At 25.4% G+C, this 21,705-nt stretch overlaps 1 protein-coding gene across 1 annotated transcript in view; it reads right to left on the bottom strand.

The window, feature by feature from the left end:
- LOC145278944 (solute carrier family 60 member 1-like) overlaps positions 1–771 on the bottom strand; it is a 527,103-nt gene extending 526,332 nt beyond the window's left edge. Inside the window, exon 1 of the mRNA XM_080130701.1 lies at positions 1–771. This exon is cut by the window's left edge and continues 984 nt beyond it. The gene's annotated coding sequence lies outside the window, so the exon portion shown is untranslated.
- Between the last annotated feature and the right edge of the window lie 20,934 nt (positions 772–21,705).

The raw sequence follows: 21,705 nt of genomic DNA, 5'->3' as shown, positions 1-21,705 counted from the left end.
CTGGGTCGATGATCTTGGGGGTATACCTGCGCACTAACAGCCGGTGATAACAGAGCGGTCAAACTCGTCTTTTCTTCTTTTTAAGGTCGAAACAGACCCGCCTGCTTACTTCCCGGTAGTTATTTCACTCGTGCACTTGCCCTCTCTATCTATTTCACTTCTAATACGTTCTTTCCTTCGTTTTTCTTTTCTTTGTTTTTTACTCTTTTCTTGCTCTCTTTTTTCCAAGCGGTATCTATTTTTCCTTTTATCTTTTTTTTTTTTTCTGGAAGAATAAAGAAGAAACGAAAAAATTGAAGAGAATTAAAAAAACAAAACAAAAAAAAAAAACACCGCGAAATGTTTGAATGAATATCACACACGACTTGATCGCAAGGTGTATTCTTTTTTTTCTCCACTAGTTGCTTCAACTATGTTGGTATATATAAATATATAAATGTGTATATGTGCCAAGAGAGTGCAAATATATGTGTGTGTATATGCGGTTCCTGGTAGGTACCCGTCAAAGTTAAAGAATGTGTTTAGAATTTTTAAAAAACAAAACAAAAAAAAAAAAAACGCGTTTATAACATACTTAGAAAGTCAGACGCACATCGTTGTTTTCGGTTGATGGATCGTTTGTATATATTTATAACTCCAGCGACGAATGAAACGTCTTTCTATTCGAGGTATGCGCGCGTGTATTTTTATAAGGTGCCCACGAGAGTTTGCGAAATGCGTTCATATATATATGACACTGGGGTTACTTGTAACACTCAAACGCCGAAAGATAGCTTGACGTTGTCGATGCTGATGATGATGCTGGTGATGATGATGTCACTGTTATTCTGACTATCACTGCTGCAACCACTAGAGCACCGTGCTTTCCCCCCTCTTTCTCCCCGTTTGTTTGTAGTGTTATTGACTGCTTGAACTGCTGCTAAGCCGCGGCGGTGGCGGCTGCTGCTGCTGCTCGTTTGCTAGCTTCTTGGGTGGCTCCTTACATACGCCCAAGTACCACTTCGAAGGATGAGCACACTGCTACAGTTTCTATACGGAGAGATCTCTGCGAATTTTGACAACTACTTGCGTTTGCTACTACAACTACTACTAAAAAAAGCAAAATAATAAATAAGTAAATAAATAAATAAAGCGATAATAATTACAGCGGCTCATTTGGTAAAAAAACAACAAAAACAAAACAAAAAACATACAGGAAAAAAAAATAGAATGAAATGTCACGGACAATAAAGTCAGTACAAAGAGAACAGAGATATAATATTTGCAATTCTTGCAGTGTTGTATTTCTTTAATTTAATTTGAAAATGGACAAAGAAAGAATATAATAATAATATTTTGAGGGTAAATAGACAATTTATTTTACTTTTTTCACCGTGGCTTGTTTGCTAAATTTTGTTTTCAGCCCCTCAATACAATCTTGCCCCCCCCCCTTCGCGGGGGCACCTTTGTGGGCTTCGGGCCAAGATCAAAGTGTAGTATCTGTTCCGGCAGATGCTGCATTTTCAGACCATTGCCCTTGCGGCAATGCTGCTCTGGTACATGTGCCAGATGGCAAATCACTATCCAGCTCCCATTTCCCACCTTTCTGGAGCTGGTTCCCTTTTCCTTCCCCCTCCCCCTCTCTTTCCACATTAAAAAACGGCCCTGTGCCTAATTTGCTCAGTGGGGAAGCAAAAAAAAAAATACAAGCCTCAATACAATACATAAGGAAAAAAAATAAAAGAACGTATACTTTTGCTATTTTATTTTTAGATAGGCTCATAAAGTTAAATTTAATATTTACGATATCTTTTGTTTATTAAATCGTTAGGCGAAAAAAAAAAAGACCATTAAAGCTGCTTTCTCAATGTTAGAATGTTTTCTTTTTTATAATAAAGCATGGTCGGTACTCTGCGGAAGTACTAAAAAAAAATTAAAAAAACGCAAATTCTAAACGCAGATTCCATAAACAAAGCTTCCTTCCCCGAACTGTCCGTCTGTGGAACATTGTTCCGCTGTCCTGCTTTCTGGTTGAATACAACATTATAGCCTTCAAATCTAATAAAAACAAGTTTTGTTGAGCCGGACCCATAAATAATCAGGTGTTACCAAATTGACATCATTAAAGATTATTATACTACAATCTTACATCTATTAACTCTTATCCTCGAGTGGCCTTCAAGCCTTGATAAGCGGTAACTCCCGAGTAAAAAAAAAAAAGATACAGATATAATACACCTCAAAGTCTGTAAAGAAATGGAAAAGGGAAAAAGAAATAAAAACGTGATATTAGATACGATATATATATATATATATATATATATATATATATATATATATATATATATATATATATATATATATATATATATAAGCCTGAAGAATCCTAGAATGGATGAAACGCGGAATATTCAGTGTAGCTTAATCGCCATATACAACTTACTAACTAGCTCTACCTACGTATTGAGCAATTTTGAAGTAAATACTTATAGTTTACGCATAAATCTATACTTTTGTATATTAAATGTATATTATATGTGAGTAAATTAAGTAGTTATCTCTCTCTCTCTCTCTCTCTCTCTCTATATATATATATATATATATATATATATATATATATATATATATATATATATATATATATATATATATTGAATTCGTCTAACTGTTAAACATTTGCACCTGATCAATAACCAACATCATGTGTTGAAAAATTGTGTAAAAGCGCTAAATATAGTTTATTTTGTTAAATAATAGTAAATAAGAAAACATTTCGAGTTAAAATCCATTTAGGATTACGCTTGTAATCTTAAGAATATCGCGCCTTAAACGTATCGATATGCTGAAATAATTTATGACTTCCGTTTGTATGAAGATTCCGTTGTTTTATTTCTAGCAATTAAATGAGCATATGTAGACATTTAGCAATTATTTAACATATGCACAAAATTCAAGCATGTTCGTCTTAATATTACATGCATAATACTGATTAGATTTTAACTAGTTCATCATTTATTAATGTTGAACAAAATCAACAACATAAAAAATATTGATCGAATGTATACAATTTTTGTCACGTTGTGGTCGAGCCACTAAACTGCGGTTTTACCCATTTTTATACCGTGGTTGTTATGGTAAAATGTATTTTAACAGGATGAATATGATTTATATCAAGCAAGAAAGGATAAAAGTAACAGACTTGCAAGAGAGAAGAAATACGAAGAGTAAACTATTTAACATTGTTTCAGTATTACGTTTGTTTCAATGGTTTAACATTTTACACGTGATGAAGAATACGTTTCGACAGTGAATATTTCTACTGTTGCTCGTTTTGTGACGGTATTTTAACCTGTTGAATGAAATTCTTATTAAGTAGAAAGAAAGAACGAAGAATGGCAGTTGCCGACGATGATATCCGTAAAAAGTCAAAAGAAAGATGGAACTATATATATATATATATATATATATATATATATATATATATATATATATATATATATATATATATATATATAGATAGATAGATAGATAGATATAGATAGATAGATATAGATAGATAGATAAACATACAGACAGACAAACATACAGACAGACAGAAAAAGAGAAAGAGATCGAGAAAGAACAGAGAGCGAGAAAGAGAGCGAGCAAGCCAGCGAGCGAGGGACAGAGAGGCGGAGACACAAAGATACGAGCAGAGAGAAGCAAACAGACGGTATGAGAGACAGAGAGACAGAAAGGTAGCCACAGAGAAACAGAATAAAGGGGAGAGGGATAGAATGAAAGATAGAAAGAGAGAGATAGGAAAAAGATAGAAAGAGATAGAAAGAGAGAGAGGGAGAGAGAAAGAGAGAGAGGCTTGCATAGAAAGAGATAAAAATATTAATTATTTTGTTGCATTAATATTTTCTTTAGCATTTTTATTTTGAAACGTACAAAAAGTAATACGTCACAATTTTTATTCCACCCAAAATAGAGCAGAAGGATTGCAAATTGCATTGTTATGATGACTTAACTAATGCATTCATAACATGCAAGTTTCATCTTTCTGTTGAAGAGATTGACGGTATGAGACTCTAAGAAACCAAACCCTGTTATGTACATGCATGCATCAGAAGGATAGATGCGTCATTGTGTCGTGGCAAACGTGCATCGAGAATGGTGGTGACTATGAAGAAAAATATAGTTTGGAGTATACAGAGGTCGCTCGTTTTCATAATACCTCTCTTTTCTTCATTGCTCTTTTTTAGTTAAAAATTGGGAGGCTTTATTTTTTGAACGACCCTTATATATATATATATATATATATATATATATATATATATATATATATATATATATATATATATATATATATATATAAGAGCAAATAGTTAATAAAACATGTTAAAAAACACTTCGAAAAAGAGTTAAAAACGTATTTAATTTGAAAAGGAAACACTAAATAAGTGGATAGTCCTTTATCCGCGGAGTTTCGAAGAAATAGTAATTGTCTGTATTTTTGAGATGAGGTGTTTTCATTTATTGAGATTGTCGGACTAACTTCCTCATTGAGGATGTCAGTCCGACAATCTCAATAAATTCGAAGAAATACTTTCCTTCTCATCAGAGGGTAGGAATTAGCAAAATGCGGGATCGGATTTAGCTTGCAAAAGTATTTGCTTAAACTGCAATAGGTCAAAGCTCTTACTTGGTAACAAAAAGTGAAGCAGAGGGAATAGGGTGAAGAAAACGGTGATTTCACGTGAATTTATTATATATATATATATATATATTTATTTATTCAAGCAAATATTATTAAATGCAACGGAGACACGTAGCTTTATGATTCTTTTTTTAATTTTTCGATTTTATGTATAATCTTTTTTGTATCAAAATCAAAAATATTAATAAAAGTTCCATAGTTGTTGCTGTCACGAACGCTTTTGATTCGTCCACGAATCATCATCAGGTGTTGAAGTAAAAAGTCCGAATGAGCGAAAATGAGAATTAAAAATGAAAACTAAAATATACAGTAAACGTCGATAAGTTAAAATATATAGAGTAGACGGACTACATTAGTGGTGTCCACAAACTTGCTGATTTTAATACTTGAATTTGAATCGAACTATATTTTTAATCGACTTTTCATCGACTCTAAGGAGGAAAGAGAGAGAGAGAGAGAGAGAGAGAGAGAGAGAGAGAGAGAGTTATGATCAGAATTTAACAACTGAAGGTTCGTTGGAAAGCTAATGACCTGAATTGTGTAGTGGGGTATGTAAAAATTGGCCTTATGGTCGCACATTAAGGGGATCATTTATCATCTCGAGCCTACTTTTGGCACTTTGTTTACAGTCATAATAAATTTCAGTCATAATCATTTGCTTTCCTAGTTTTGCATATGAATTACAAAATAGCTGATATTTCCCAAAACCTCTAGTCCTGATGGAGGGGAAACTAATGCTGCTATAGTTTCAAATGATCTGAAATAACAGTAACGGGAGACTTGATTCTAAATATTTCTCATATGTTATATCTTTCTCTTTGGTTTTCATACATAAAGTAAATTTCATAGTGTGTAAGGATTATTTGATACTATACAAGATTTAAAATCGTACCCTATTTCCAAAAGAAATATGAGAAATATTTGGAATCAAGTCTCCCCTTGCTGTTATTGCAGATCATTTGATACAATAGTAGCAAGTTTTACTCTCCCCTGCATCAAAGCCAGAAGTTTTTGGGATATATATATATATATATATATATATATATATATATATATATATATATATAGTCATCCACATACTGTGCTGTTTCGCAGCTCATCAGTGCGGCTAGATTGAAACCCGACCGTCTGTACGGCAGTTAAGTCTCCTAATCATTACGCTATTGGTGGCTGCTGAACGAGTAGTGAATTTAACGATATTTTGACAAGATTCAAGATATTGAAATGGATTAGATTACAGATTGGTGGATCTAGTGGTTTTAAGTCTCGCAAAATATTGGAAGGAAATATCCATATAAGACAATCCCAGCCAAACAAACAAACACACACACATGCACACACACACACACACACACACACACACACACACACACACATATATATATACTTCAGAATAATGAAATGCAATGAATCTACTGGTATGCAAATCCAGTGATTATCGGTCTTACAAAATATTATTGGATGTAATATTTTATATAAGACAATCCCAGCTAAATAAAATTGCTCAGTATACCAGATAGAGCAAACGAATCATAACTTAGGAATTTAAATTTTATGATTTGAAAAAGTTAAATTTCAAATATAGAATTTTATTGTATGCAAAACCAAGAATACAGTTTAATAATATTTTTGCTAATATTTTTCCTATGAGGAGATGAGGAAACATCGAAAATACATAGGTTCAGAAAATATACTTATTAAACTTTATTTTTTGTTTTGCATACAATAAAATTCCTATATTTTGAATGTTAACTTTTTAAAATCATAAAATTAAAATTCCTAAATTATATATATATATATATATATATATATATATATATATATATATATATATATATATATATATATATGTATATGTATAGTAATTTATAAAATATATATGACGATTAAGCTACACTGAATATTCGGCGTTTCATCCACTCTAGGATTCGTAAGGCTTATGCGCGAATTCTGTGGTTGTTTATCGTTTTTATATGGTCCTCTTCTGTTGAGGATTTTAGTTAGCCAATCAGCTTGCTAGTATCCACCGCGCCCCTTTCTATCAGCCAATGGGCATGCATTTTATCGAAAAAGGATCTGTTTTAAAACTAGTTTAGTGGTTTAAGGCAGACATTTTCTTTTTTTTATATATATAAATATACATATGTGTACATACATATATGCACATATATATATATATATATATATATATACATACATATATGTGTGATCGTTTATGTATATTCATGTTTATTTAATTTATTTATTTGTTTATTTTCTATTTTTTTGTTAGTTTTAAAACTATTTTGCATCGCTATCCTAGAGTAAATTTCATTTTGTGAACACAGTTATTTGCTATTTCTCTTCTACAGTTTAATAGATTTTGGGGTTTTAAACCCAAGTAGGCCTATATATATATATATATATATATATATATATATATATAAAGATTTATGCAATTTGTATAACTTTGTATAGGGATACAAAATGGCTGGTTGTGTCCGAATGGATATTATGGTTGCTTTAAATTATTATTATATTATTTTCGTTTAAATTTTGTTATTTGATTATTTTCTACGGAAATGATATGGTAATATACTGATGAGCAGCATAAATGAAAAATTCTGTTAATTATTTGTTTATTCATAGTTGTTCGTTTCTGCACGAAACAATTGTCAAGAAATATATATATATATATATATATATATATATATATATATATATATTACGAATTCTATTATGTTCATGTGATTGAGAATTCGGTAATTATTAATATATCAATACATTTTAAGTCAGTATAAGGTGACTTAATTCGTTAGGTTCAAAAGGTTTTTGTAATGGAGTATTCATATATTGTTTTCACAAAAATCAAGACAACACAGATCGGATTGATAGCAACATGTAGTATATTTCTATTGTTCGTTACGATCGTTTCGCGACCATTCAGACAATTTAAAACCTTATATCGTTTGAAAATATTCACAAGAACAGCCTCTCTTCAGACGTGAAAAACATTTTTTAATGAGTAATATGAAATCCATTTTCCTTTTAAGAAAAACCATGCGACAAAAAGTTTAACTAAATTTCTTCCTTCAAAGTTTTTTTTTTGTTTTCGTTTTCTGTTTGTTATGGATGTTTTATATCCAACTATTTTTGTATCTATATTTTTAAATTTTTCAATCGATTATTGATTTATCCTCGCAACCAATTACTTGTGTTCACTTAATTTAAGTTATTATTTTTCTAAGTTATTTAATTATTAAAAATTATTAATCTTCCCAATTCCGGACATAATATTCTACTTTCTACCGTATTGTTTATATTCTATGTTCGTTTCGTATCTAATGTTTATATTGACGATTTTCAATTATATCGACATACTTATTTGTGTAACTTCAAAAGCGGTTGTCATCTAAGTTTATTCTAGAAGGAAAAGAGGGTTAGTGCTATTTTTTATTCAGTGCTAGCTTGGTTTGCATTGTAAACTTTGGAATGAATTTTTCTCTTTTCTTTTTTTCTTTCGTTCCAGTCTGTTTTGATTTACGGTTATTTATTAATTTCGACGTTGTAAGGGAGGTACCTCTACTTGTTTAATTTGAACTCTTTTGTTATTTTCTATGTATTAAACAATTCCTATTATGATGTTATGATTTAGTTATTAGTTAATCATCCCCGTTTAATTTTAGGCTAACAAATTTTAAGTTTATTATGGACATCTCTATAAGGATTCTGATATATTTCCAAAGTTTTAACCCAAGTAGGCCTAATTTTCTGAATTACTCCTTATGTCATTAATTTAAATTTAAGATTTAAGTTCTTAAATTCTTTTCCAACTATAAACATCCTACTTTAAAGTATTCTATTTATGCATAATCTACTTGACTCCACTATATTTTCCTCTGATCGAAGTGGACGTTTCTCTAGATTTGGGATTTTAAACAAGAATATTATTGACTAAAGTAGGAGTTTTCTGATCTAAAACCAGTATTTATTATCATCCACCTTCATTTCTAAGGTTATGTTTCTAGTGTTGAATTTATATTGCTAATCCCTGTTAAGCTTCAGATTTGTTTTCACAATCTGATCCCTTTATCCCATTTATTTTACTCCATTTAAACCCTTGCCTTTCACTTAGAAACATTTTTATTTTAAAAATATATATTTCACATGTAAGTTATCGTTTAATGTTTACATTTTACCCTTAGTATATTTTGCTTACATTTTACCCATAGTATATTTTGTTTACATTTACCCTTAGTATGTTTTGTTTACATTTACCCTTAGTATATTTTGTTTACATTTTACCCTTAGTATATTTTGTTTACATTTACCCTTAGTATGTTTTGTTTACATTTTACCCTTAGTATGTTTTCTTTACATGTAACCCTAAGTATATTTTGTTTACATTTTACCCTTAGTATATTTTGTTTACATTTACCCTTAGTATGTTTTGTTTACATTTTACCCTTAGTTAATTTTGTTTATATTTTACCCTTAGTATATTTTGTTTACATTTTACCCTTAGTATATATTGTTTACATTTACCCTTAGTATATATTGTTTACAGTTTACCCTTAGTATATTTTGTTTACATTTTACCCTTAGTATATTTTGTTTACATTTTACCCTTAGTATATTTTGTTTACATTTGCCCTTAGTATATTTTGTTTACATTTTACCCTTAGTATTTTTTGTTTACATTTACCCTTAGTATATTTTGTTTATATTTTACCCTTAGTATATTTTGTTTACATTTAACCCTTAGTATATATTTTTTACATTTTACCTTAGTATATTTTGTTTACATTTACCCTTAGTATATTTTGTTTATATTTACCCTTAGTATATTTTGTTTACATTTTACCCTTAGTATATTTTGTTTACATTTTACCCTCAGTATGTTTTCTTTACATTTTACCCTTAGTATATTTTGTTTACATTTTACCCTTAGTATATTTTGTTTACATTTACCCTTAGTATATTTTGTTTACATTTTACCCTTAGTATATTTTGTTTACATTTTACACTTACTATATTTTGTTCTCATTTTACCCTTAGTATATATTGTTTACATTTTACCCTTAGTATATTTTGTTTACATTTTACCCTTAGTATATTTTGTTTATATTTTACCCTTAGTATATTTTGTTTACATTTTACCCTTAGTATATTTTGTTTACATTTTACCCTTAGTATATTTTGTTTACATTTTACCATTAGTATATTTTGTTTACATTTTACCCTTAGTATATTTTGTTTACATTTTGCCATTAGTATATTTTGTTTACATTTTACCCGTAGTATATTTTGTTTACATTTTACACTTACTATATTTTGTTCTCATTTTACCCTTAGTATATATTGTTTACATTTTACCCTTAGTATATTTTGTTTACATTTTACCCTTAGTATATTTTGTTTATATTTTACCCTTAGTATATTTTGTTTACATTTTACCCTTAGTATATTTTGTTTACATTTTACCCTTAGTATATTTTGTTTACATTTTACCATTAGTATATTTTGTTTACATTTTATCCTTAGTATATTTTGTTTACATTTTGCCATTAGTATATTTTGTTTACATTTTACCCTTAGTATATTTTGTTTACATTTACCCTTAGTATATTTTGTTTACATTTTACCCGTAGTATATTTTGTTTACATTTTACCCTTAGTATATTTTGTTTACATTTACCCGTAATATATTTTGTTTACATTTTACCCTTAGTATATTTTGTTTACATTTTACCCTTAGTATATTTTGTTTACATTTTACACTTAGTATATTTTGTTTGCATTTACCCTTAGTATATTTTGTTTACATTTTACCCTTAGTATATTTTGTTTACATTTTACCCTTAGTATATTTTGTTTATATTTTACCCTTAGTATATTTTATTTACATTTTACCTTTAATATATTTTGTTTACATTTTACCCTTAGTATATTTTGTTTACATTTACCCTTAATATATTTTGTTTACATTTTACCCTTAGTATATTTTGTTTACATTTTACCCTTAGTATATTTTGTTTATATTTTACCCTTAGTATATTTTGTTTACATTTTACCCTTAGTATATTTTGTTTACATTTTACCCTTAGTATATTTTGTTTACATTTTACACTTAGTATATTTTGTTTACATTTTACCCTTAGTAAATTTTGTTTACATTTTACCCTTAGTATATTTTGTTTACATTTATCCTTAAAATATTTTGTTTACATTTTACCCTTAGTATATTTTGTTTACATTTTACCCTTAATATATTTTGTTTACATTTTACCCTTAGTATATTTTGTTTACATTTACCCTTAATATATTTTGTTTACATTTTACCCTTAGTATATTTTGTTTACATTTTACCCTTAGTATATTTTGTTTACATTTTACCCTTAGTATATTTTGTTTACATTTTACACTTAGTATATTTTGTTTACATTTTACCCTTAGTATATTTTGTTTATATTTAAACCTTAGAATATTTTGTTTACTTTTTACCCTTAGTATATTTTGTTTACATTTTACCCTTAGTATATGTTGTTTACATTTTACCCTTAGTATATTTTGTTTACATTTACCCTTAGTAAATTTTGTTTACATTTTAACCTTAGTATATTTTGTTTACATTTACCCTTAGTATATTTTGTTTATATTTTAACCTTAGTATATTTTGTTTACATTTTACCTTTAATATATTTTGTTTACATTTTACCCTTAGTATATTTTGTTTACATTTACCCTTAATATATTTTGTTTACATTTTACCCTTAGTATATTTTGTTTACATTTTACCCTAAGTATATTTTGTTTATATTTTACCCTTAGTATTTTTTGTTTACATTTTACCCTTAGTATATTTTGTTTACATTTGCCCTTAGTATATTTTGTTTACATTTTACCCTTAGTATATTTTGTTTACATTTTACCCTTAGTATATTTTGTTTATATTTTACCCTTAGTATATTTTGTTTACATTTAACCCTTAGTATATATTTTTTACATTTTACCTTAGTATATTTTGTTTACATTTACCCTTAGTATATTTTGTTTACATTTACCCTTAGTATATTTTGTTTACATTTTACCCTTAGTATATTTTGTTTACATTTCACCCTCAGTATGTTTTCTTTACATTTTACCCTTAGTATATTTTGTTTACATTTTACCCTTAGTATATTTTGTTTACATTTACCCTTAGTATATTTTGTTTACATTTTACCCTTAGTATATTTTGTTTACATTTTACACTTTCTATATTTTGTTCTCATTTTACCCTTATTATATATTGTTTACATTTTACCCTTAGTATATTTTGTTTACATTTTACCCTTAGTATATTTTGTTTATATTTACCCTTAGTATATTTTGTTTACATTTTACCCTTAGTATATTTTGTTTACATTTTACCCTCAGTATGTTTTCTTTACATTTTACCCTTAGTATATTTTGTTTACATTTTACCCTTAGTATATTTTGTTTACATTTACCCTTAGTATATTTTGTTTACATTTTACCCTTAGTATATTTTGTTTACATTTTACACTTACTATATTTTGTTCTCATTTTACCCTTAGTATATATTGTTTACATTTTACCCTTAGTATATTTTGTTTACATTTTACCCTTAGTATATTTTGTTTATATTTTACCCTTAGTATATTTTGTTTACATTTTACCCTTAGTATATTTTGTTTACATTTTACCCTTAGTATATTTTGTTTACATTTTACCATTAGTATATTTTGTTTACATTTTACCCTTAGTATATTTTGTTTACATTTTGCCATTAGTATATTTTGTTTACATTTTACCCGTAGTATATTTTGTTTACATTTTACACTTACTATATTTTGTTCTCATTTTACCCTTAGTATATATTGTTTACATTTTACCCTTAGTATATTTTGTTTACATTTTACCCTTAGTATATTTTGTTTACATTTTACCATTAGTATATTTTGTTTACATTTTACCCTTAGTATATTTTGTTTACATTTTGCCATTAGTATATTTTGTTTACATTTTACCCTTAGTATATTTTGTTTACATTTACCCTTAGTATATTTTTTTACATTTTACCCGTAGTATATTTTGTTTACATTTTACCCTTAGTATATTTTGTTTACATTTACCCGTAATATATTTTGTTTACATTTTACCCTTAGTATATTTTGTTTACATTTTACCCTTAGTATATTTTGTTTACATTTTACACTTAGTATATTTTGTTTGCATTTACCCTTAGTATATTTTGTTTACATTTTACCCTTAGTATATTTTGTTTACATTTTACCCTTAGTATATTTTGTTTACATTTTACCCTTAGTATATTTTGTTTATATTTTACCCTTAGTATATTTTGTTTACATTTTACCCTTAGTATATTTTGTTTACATTTTACCCTTAGTATATTTTGTTTACATTTTACCCTTAGTATATTTTGTTTACATTTTACCTTTAATATATTTTGTTTACATTTTACCCTTAGTATATTTTGTTTACATTTACCCTTAATATATTTTGTTTACATTTTACCCTTAGTATATTTTGTTTACATTTTACCCGTAGTATATTTTGTTTATATTTTACCCTTAGTATATTTTGTTTACATTTTACCCTTAGTATATTTTGTTTACATTTTACCCTTAGTATATTTTGTTTACATTTTACCATTAGTATATTTTGTTTACATTTTACCCTTAGTATATTTTGTTTACATTTTGCCATTAGTATATTTTGTTTACATTTTACCCTTAGTATATTTTGTTTACATTTACCCTTAGTATATTTTTTTACATTTTACCCGTAGTATATTTTGTTTACATTTTACCCTTAGTATATTTTGTTTACATTTACCCGTAATATATTTTGTTTACATTTTACCCTTAGTATATTTTGTTTACATTTTACCCTTAGTATATTTTGTTTACATTTTACACTTAGTATATTTTGTTTGCATTTACCCTTAGTATATTTTGTTTACATTTTACCCTTAGTATATTTTGTTTACATTTTACCCTTAGTATATTTTGTTTATATTTTACCCTTAGTATATTTTGTTTACATTTTACCTTTAATATATTTTGTTTACATTTTACCCTTAGTATATTTTGTTTACATTTACCCTTAATATATTTTGTTTACATTTTACCCTTAGTATATTTTGTTTACATTTTACCCTTAGTATATTTTGTTTATATTTTACCCTTAGTATATTTTGTTTACATTTTACCCTTAGTATATTTTGTTTACATTTTACCCTTAGTATATTTTGTTTACATTTTACACTTAGTATATTTTGTTTACATTTTACCCTTAGTAAATTTTGTTTACATTTTACCCTTAGTATATTTTGTTTACATTTATCCTTAAAATATTTTGTTTACATTTTACCCTTAGTATATTTTGTTTACATTTTACCCTTAGTATATTTTGTTTACATTTTACCCTTAGTATATTTTGTTTACATTTTACACTTAGTATATTTTGTTTACATTTTACCCTTAGTATATTTTGTTTATATTTAAACCTTAGAATATTTTGTTTACTTTTTACCCTTAGTATATTTTGTTTACATTTTACCCTTAGTATATGTTGTTTACATTTTACCCTTAGTATATTTTGTTTACATTTACCCTTAGTAAATTTTGTTTACATTTTACCCTTAGTATATTTTGTTTACATTTACCCTTAGTATATTTTGTTTATATTTTACCCTTAGTATATTTTGTTTACATTTTACCTTTAATATATTTTGTTTACATTTTACCCTTAGTATATTTTGTTTACATTTACCCTTAATATATTTTGTTTACATTTTACCCTTAGTATATTTTGTTTACATTTTACCCTAAGTATATTTTGTTTATATTTTACCCTTAGTATATTTTGTTTACATTTTACCCTTAGTATATTTTGTTTACATTTGCCCTTAGTATATTTTGTTTACATTTTACCCTTAGTATATTTTGTTTACATTTTACCCTTAGTATATTTTGTTTATATTTTACCCTTAGTATATTTTGTTTAAATTTAACCCTTAGTATATATTTTTTACATTTTACCTTAGTATATTTTGTTTACATTTACCCTTAGTATATTTTGTTTACATTTACCCTTAGTATATTTTGTTTACATTTTACCCTTAGTATATTTTGTTTACATTTCACCCTCAGTATGTTTTCTTTACATTTTACCCTTAGTATATTTTGTTTACATTTTACCCTTAGTATATTTTGTTTACATTTACCCTTAGTATATTTTGTTTACATTTTACCCTTAGTATATTTTGTTTACATTTTACACTGACTATATTTTGTTCTCATTTTACCCTTATTATATATTGTTTACATTTTACCCTTAGTATATTTTGTTTACATTTTACCCTTAGTATATTTTGTTTATATTTACCCTTAGTATATTTTGTTTACATTTTACCCTTAGTATATTTTGTTTACATTTTACCCTCAGTATGTTTTCTTTACATTTTACCCTTAGTATATTTTGTTTACATTTTACCCTTAGTATATTTTGTTTACATTTACCCTTAGTATATTTTGTTTACATTTTACCCTTAGTATATTTTGTTTACATTTTACACTTACTATATTTTGTTCTCATTTTACCCTTAGTATATATTGTTTACATTTTACCCTTAGTATATTTTGTTTACATTTTACCCTTAGTATATTTTGTTTATATTTTACCCTTAGTATATTTTGTTTACATTTTACCCTTAGTATATTTTGTTTACATTTTACCCTTAGTATATTTTGTTTACATTTTACACTTAGTATATTTTGTTTACATTTTACCCTTAGTATATTTTGTTTACATTTTGCCATTAGTATATTTTGTTTACATTTTACCCGTAGTATATTTTGTTTACATTTTACACTTACTATATTTTGTTCTCATTTTACCCTTAGTATATATTGTTTACATTTTACCCTTAGTATATTTTGTTTACATTTTACCCTTAGTATATTTTGTTTATATTTTACCCTTAGTATATTTTGTTTACATTTTACCCTTAGTATATTTTGTTTACATTTTACCCTTAGTATATTTTGTTTACATTTTACCATTAGTATATTTTGTTTACATTTTACCCTTAGTATATTTTGTTTACATTTTGCCATTAGTATATTTTGTTTACATTTTACCCTTAGTATATTTTGTTTACATTTACCCTTAGTATATTTTTTTACATTTTACCCGTAGTATATTTTGTTTACATTTTACCCTTAGTATATTTTGTTTACATTTACCCGTAATATATTTTGTTTACATTTTACCCTTAGTATATTTTGTTTACATTTTACCCTTAGTATATTTTGTTTACATTTTACACTTAGTATATTTTGTTTGCATTTACCCTTAGTATATTTTGTTTACATTTTACCCTTAGTATATTTTGTTTACAATTTACCCTTAGTATATTTTGTTTATATTTTACCCTTAGTATATTTTGTTTACATTTTACCTTTAATATATTTTGTTTACATTTTACCCTTAGTATATTTTGTTTACATTTACCCTTAATATATTTTGTTTACATTTTACCCTTAGTATATTTTGTTTACATTTTACCCTTAGTATATTTTGTTTATATTTTACCCTTAGTATATTTTGTTTACATTTTACCCTTAGTATATTTTGTTTACATTTTACCCTTAGTATATTTTGTTTACATTTTACACTTAGTATACTTTGTTTACATTTTACCCTTAGTAAATTTTGTTTACATTTTACCCTTAGTATATTTTGTTTACATTTATCCTTAATATATTTTGTTTACATTTTACCCTTAGTATATTTTGTTTACATTTTACCCTTAGTATATTTTGTTTACATTTTACCCTTAGTATATTTTGTTTACATTTTACACTTAGTATATTTTGTTTACATTTTACCCTTAGTATATTTTGTTTATATTTAAACCTTAGTATATTTTGTTTACTTTTTACCCTTAGTATATTTTGTTTACATTTTACCCTTAGTATATGTTGTTTACATTTTACCCTTAGTATATTTTGTTTACATTTACCCTTAGTAAATTTTGTTTACATTTTACCCTTAGTATATTTTGTTTACATTTACCCTTAGTATATTTTGTTTATATTTTACCCTTAGTATATTTTGTTTACATTTTACCTTTAATATATTTTGTTTACATTTTACCCTTAGTATATTTTGTTTACATTTACCCTTAATATATTTTGTTTACATTTTACCCTTAGTATATTTTGTTTACATTTTCCCCTAAGTATATTTTGTTTATATTTTACCCTTAGTATATTTTGTTTACATTTTACCCTTAGTATATTTTGTTTACATTTGCCCTTAGTATATTTTGTTTACATTTTACCCTTAGTATATTTTGTTTACATTTTACCCTTAGTATATTTTGTTTATATTTTACCCTTAGTATATTTTGTTTACATTTAACCCTTAGTATATATTTTTTACATTTTACCTTAGTATATTTTGTTTACATTTACCCTTAGTATATTTTGTTTACATTTACCCTTTGTATATTCTGTTTACATTTTACCCTTAGTATATTTTGTTTACATTTCACCCTCAGTATGTTTTCTTTACATTTTACCCTTAGTATATTTTGTTTACATTTTACCCTTAGTATATTTTGTTTACATTTACCCTTAGTATATTTTGTTTACATTTTACCCTAAGTATATTTTGTTTACATTTTACACTTACTATATTTTGTTCTCATTTTACCCTTATTATATATTGTTTACATTTTACCCTTAGTATATTTTGTTTACATTTTACCCTTAGTATATTTTGTTTATATTTTACCCTTAGTATATTTTGTTTACATTTTACCCTTAGTATATTTTGTTTACATTTTACCCTTAGTATATTTTGTTTACATTTTACCATTAGTATATTTTGTTTACATTTTACGCTTAGTATATTTTGTTTACATTTTACACTTACTATATTTTGTTCTCATTTTACCCTTAGTATATATTGTTTACATTTTACCCTTAGTATATTTTGTTTACATTTTACCCTTAGTATATTTTGTTTATATTTTACCCTTAGTATATTTTGTTTACATTTTACCCTTAGTATATTTTGTTTACATTTTACCCTTAGTATATTTTGTTTACATTTTACCATTAGTATATTTTGTTTACATTTTACCCTTAGTATATTTTGTTTACATTTTGCCATTAGTATATTTTGTTTACATTTTACCCTTAGTATATTTTGTTTACATTTACCCTTAGTATATTTTTTTACATTTTACCCGTAGTATATTTTGTTTACATTTTACCCTTAGTATATTTTGTTTACATTTACCCGTAATATATTTTGTTTACATTTTACCCTTAGTATATTTTGTTTACATTTTACCCTTAGTATATTTTGTTTACATTTTACACTTAGTATATTTTGTTTGCATTTACCCTTAGTATATTTTGTTTACATTTTACCCTTAGTATATTTTGTTTACATTTTACCCTTAGTATATTTTGTTTATATTTTACCCTTAGTATATTTTGTTTACATTTTACCTTTAATATATTTTGTTTACATTTTACCCTTAGTATATTTTGTTTACATTTACCCTTAATATATTTTGTTTACATTTTACCCTTAGTATATTTTGTTTACATTTTACCCTTAGTATATTTTGTTTATATTTTACCCTTAGTATATTTTGTTTACATTTTACCCTTAGTATATTTTGTTTACATTTTACCCTTAGTATATTTTGTTTACATTTTACACTTAGTATACTTTGTTTACATTTTACCCTTAGTAAATTTTGTTTACATTTTACCCTTAGTATATTTTGTTTACATTTATCCTTAATATATTTTGTTTACATTTTACCCTTAGTATATTTTGTTTACATTTTACCCTTAGTATATTTTGTTTACATTTTACCCTTAGTATATTTTGTTTACATTTTACACTTAGTATATTTTGTTTACATTTTACCCTTAGTATATTTTGTTTATATTTAAACCTTAGTATATTTTGTTTACTTTTTACCCTTAGTATATTTTGTTTACATTTTACCCTTAGTATATGTTGTTTACATTTTACCCTTAGTATATTTTGTTTACATTTACCCTTAGTAAATTTTGTTTACATTTTACCCTTAGTATATTTTGTTTACATTTACCCTTAGTATATTTTGTTTATATTTTACCCTTAGTATATTTTGTTTACATTTTACCTTTAATATATTTTGTTTACATTTTACCCTTAGTATATTTTGTTTACATTTACCCTTAATATATTTTGTTTACATTTTACCCTTAATATATTTTGTTTACATTTTACCCTAAGTATATTTTGTTTATATTTTACCCTTAGTATATTTTGTTTACATTTTACCCTTAGTATATTTTGTTTACATTTGCCCTTAGTATATTTTGTTTACATTTTACACTTAGTATATTTTGTTTACATTTTACCCTTAGTATATTTTGTTTATATTTTACCCTTAGTATATTTTGTTTACATTTAACCCTTAGTATATATTTTTTACATTTTACCTTAGTATATTTTGTTTACATTTACCCTTAGTATATTGTGTTTACATTTACCCTTTGTATATTTTGTTTACATTTTACCCTTAGTATATTTTGTTTACATTTCACCCTCAGTATGTTTTCTTTACATTTTACCCTTAGTATATTTTGTTTACATTTTACCCTTAGTATATTTTGTTTACATTTACCCTTAGTATATTTTGTTTACATTTTACCCTAAGTATATTTTGTTTACATTTTACACTTACTATATTTTGTTCTCATTTTACCCTTATTATATATTGTTTACATTTTACCCTTAGTATATTTTGTTTACATTTTACCCTTAGTATATTTTGTTTATATTTTACCCTTAGTATATTTTGTTTACATTTTACCCTTAGTATATTTTGTTTACATTTTACCCTTAGTATATTTTGTTTACATTTTACCATTAGTATATTTTGTTTACATTTTACCCTTAGTATATTTTGTTTACATTTTGCCATTAGTATATTTTGTTTACATTTTACCCTTAGTATATTTTGTTTACATTTACCCTTAGTATATTTTTTTACATTTTACCCTTAGTATATTTTGTTTACATTTTACCCTTAGTATATTTTGTTTACATTTTACACTTAGTATATTTTGTTTACATTTTACCCTTAGTATATTTTGTTTACATTTTACCCTTAATATATTTAGTTTACATTTTACCATTAGTATATTTTGTTTACATTTTACCCTTAGTATATTTTGTTTACATTTTACCCTTAGTATATTTTGTTTACATTTACCCTTAGTATATTTTTTTACATTTTACCCGTAGTATATTTTGTTTATATTTTACCCTTAGTATATTTTGTTTACATTTACCCGTAATATATTTTGTTTACATTTTACCCTTAGTATATTTTGTTTACATTTTACCCTTAGTATATTTTGTTTACATTTTACACTTAGTATATTTTGTTTGCATTTACCCTTAGTATATTTTGTTTACATTTTACCCTTAGTATATTTTGTTTACATTTTACCCTTAGTATATTTTGTTTATATTTTACCCTTAGTATATTTTGTTTACATTTTACCTTTAATATATTTTGTTTACATTTTACCCTTAGTATATTTTGTTTACATTTACCCTTAATATATTTTGTTTACATTTTACCCTTAGTATATTTTGTTTACATTTTACCCTTAGTATATTTTGTTTATATTTTACCCTTAGTATATTTTGTTTACATTTTACCCTTAGTATATTTTGTTTACATTTTACCCTCAGTATGTTTTCTTTACATTTTACCCTTAGTATATTTTGTTTACATTTTACCCTTAGTATATTTTGTTTACATTTACTCTTAGTATATTTTGTTTACATTTTACCCTTAGTATATTTTGTTTACATTTTACACTTACTATATTTTGTTCTCATTTTACCCTTAGTATATATTGTTTACATTTTACCCTTAGTATATTTTGTTTACATTTTACCCTTAGTATATTTTGTTTATATTGCACCCTTAGTATATTTTGTTTACATTTTACCCTTAGTATATTTTGTTTACATTTTACCCTTAGTATATTTTGTTTACATTTTTCCATTAGTATATTTTGTTTACATTTTACCCTTAGTATATTTTGTTTACATTTTGCCATTAGTATATTTTGTTTAAATTTTACCCTTATTATATTTTGTTTACATTTACCCTTAGTATATTTTTTTACATTTTACCCGTAGTATATTTTGTTTACATTTAACCCTTAGTATATTTTGTTTACATTTACCCGTAATATATTTTGTTTACATTTTACCCTTAGTATATTTTGTTTACATTTTACCCTTAGTATATTTTGTTTACATTTTACACTTAGTATATTTTGTTTGCATTTACCCTTAGTATATTTTGTTTACATTTTACCCTTAGTATATTTTGTTTACATTTTACCCTTAGTATATTTTGTTTATATTTTACCCTTAGTATATCTTGTTTACATTTTACCTTTAATATATTTTGTTTACATTTTACCCTTAGTATATTTTGTTTACATTTACCCTTAATATATTTTGTTTACATTTTACCCTTAGTATATTTTGTTTACATTTTACCCTTAGTATATTTTGTTTATATTTTACCCTTAGTATATTTTGTTTACATTTTACCCTTAGTATATTTTGTTTACATTTTACCCTTAGTATATTTTGTTTACATTTTACACTTAGTATATTTTGTTTACATTTTACCCTTAGTAAATTTTGTTTACATTTTACCCTTAGTATATTTTGTTTACATTTATCCTTAATATATTTTGTTACATTTTACCCTTAGTATATTTTGTTTACATTTTACCCTTAGTATATTTTGTTTACATTTTACCCTTAGTATATTTTGTTTACATTTTACACTTAGTATATTTTGTTTACATTTTACCCTTAGTATATTTTGTTTATATTTAAACCTTAGTATATTTTGTTTACTTTTTACCCTTAGTATATTTTGTTTACATTTTACCCTT

The sequence above is a fragment of the Euprymna scolopes genome, chromosome 1 (assembly GCF_053919585.1).
Source record: "Euprymna scolopes isolate OS-2025 chromosome 1, ASM5391958v1, whole genome shotgun sequence".
Classification (NCBI taxonomy): domain Eukaryota; kingdom Metazoa; phylum Mollusca; class Cephalopoda; order Sepiida; family Sepiolidae; genus Euprymna; species Euprymna scolopes.
This window is presented reverse-complemented; position numbering and strand designations above follow the sequence as displayed.